The sequence below is a fragment of the Apium graveolens genome, chromosome 1 (genome assembly GCF_009905375.1).
Source record: "Apium graveolens cultivar Ventura chromosome 1, ASM990537v1, whole genome shotgun sequence".
Lineage (NCBI taxonomy): Eukaryota > Viridiplantae > Streptophyta > Magnoliopsida > Apiales > Apiaceae > Apium > Apium graveolens.
This window is the reverse complement of record NC_133647.1, coordinates 62,174,204-62,176,260: the sequence shown is the minus strand read 5'-3', so window position 1 is coordinate 62,176,260 and position 2,057 is coordinate 62,174,204.

Sequence of the window (2,057 nt, the reverse complement as noted above, 5' to 3'; positions counted from 1 at the left end):
TCTCGGTGTGATGATATTTCCTCAAGCTTAGTGTTGACGTACTGAACCAAAGTCTTAAGTCTCGCAGTCATCTGCTCCTTAGGCTTCCCTTCATAGTTTCGGCTGTCCGGATACACGTTCTTCAATCGGTCTATCAGTCGGTCGTACTTGCCCTGAAGCATGTCAAACTCGCGCCTCAACTCAGCATACACGGAGAAAGCAATAGTGTCGTCCGACCCAGAGGATGACGAGGAGTGCGCCCTTTGTTGACAACCCATACATAGATATATAAGAGGAGTATTAATAATAAATTTACTTAACCTACTCTCTCGCATATTATCAATAACCTATGCATAAATCCTATAACCTATTTGGGCTGTCCAGGGACTCTAAACCGTAGCTCTGATACCAAAACCTGTCACACCCCCAACTTAAAAATACATAATATATAACTATTAGAATATTTAAAAGAAAGTAGATACAACTGAATCCAAGATCTTACAGTTTAGGATTTGGAACAGCCCAACACTACTAACTATTACAACTAGTTTTAATATAAAGTCCTCACACAAAACTATCTCTTATTCTACCTGAGCTCGGACATATGCATCGGCATCACAAGTCTTACATGCTGTCTGCTTGAATCTAACCATAGCTACTAGCTATAATATCAGGGTTAAAGCAAGTAGTGAGCCAAATGCTCAACAAGTGCTAAACAATACGATACAAAACATGAATCGAGATATATTAAAGAATGACAATGTGAAGATATAACTAATAATAACATGAGATGAACTTTTGGGTGATGGCATCATTTGCTTGAATCAAAACATTTTCAAAATCATATCTTAATCGAAAACCATTTTATGACGCTACAGATTACAGCCGGTGATCAGCCGCGAAGTAATCCCGAACATCGCTGGGTTCTAAAACATTAATGGGATCCCTAGGCAACTTTTAAGCCTACAATATCAGTGTGGAAAGGACTTGCATCTCAGTCCAGATCCACTATTTAAAGAAAACATTTATCCCCCTTTGGGACTGAAAATCCAAATTTTAATCATTTCAAAAATTGATGTCGATTGATAATAAAATTTCTTAAACAGTAAACATCTTTATCAAGGGATCGTAGATTGACTTGAAACACTGGAATTATGTTCACTAAATCTTAGGGCCATGATCCACTAGACTTACTCTATCAGGGTAATTGAAAGGTTTCCATTTACAAGAATTTTGACAAGGAGATTTAGTAGGGTTATTGGATAATATGAAAGAGTAATGCCAAATTAGGCTTAAAGCAATGGTTTTAGATAAGGTATAGGTATTAGAACATCAAGAAGATAAGCATTACTGGTTACAAGTATGATAAAGGTGTTAAAATATAAAGAAAGTGATCATTAGCTCAAGGTATATCAGGATGTCAAGCTTTAGGGTAAGGATAGGGTTATCAAACAATCGTGAACGACTTTAAAGAATATCTGGCTTTTAGGTATCAAGATAAAGTTTCTATCGGGGTTCTTACAAGAGTTAAATCAAGCATCAGGGTGCAAAATCAAGATTTCTCAGTAATCAATAGCATGTTAATCAAAAGGATCAATCAAGTGTTATAACAATTCTCTATTTTATCATGGCATCCCAATTACTTTGGTATACTAGCATGGTATGATTTTTGACCTACTTGCAATAAGTACTTGAGGGTTCATGGCATTTCTATATAATACGAAGATAGATTTGAGAATCACTTGGTCCGGGTATAACAAGATAAATCAGGATACTCGCATCATATATATAAGAACTAGTTATCACACATTCGCAGTGTAAACTAAAAAGGTAGGTTGAATCACTTGCCTTGAGAAGGCTGGACTGTACTGGACTGGAAAGTAGGAGCAACTGGAAGCTTTACTCGGCCTTTATGACAAGTTTACTCTCGTCTCGAGATCATACACAATTAATAATAACCTCATTATAATATATTCTCACCAACACAACCTATTTACAACCCGAAATAAACACAAATGGCACTTAGGCCTATATGCACGCAATTTATAATCACCTTATAAACATAATAGTACACATAA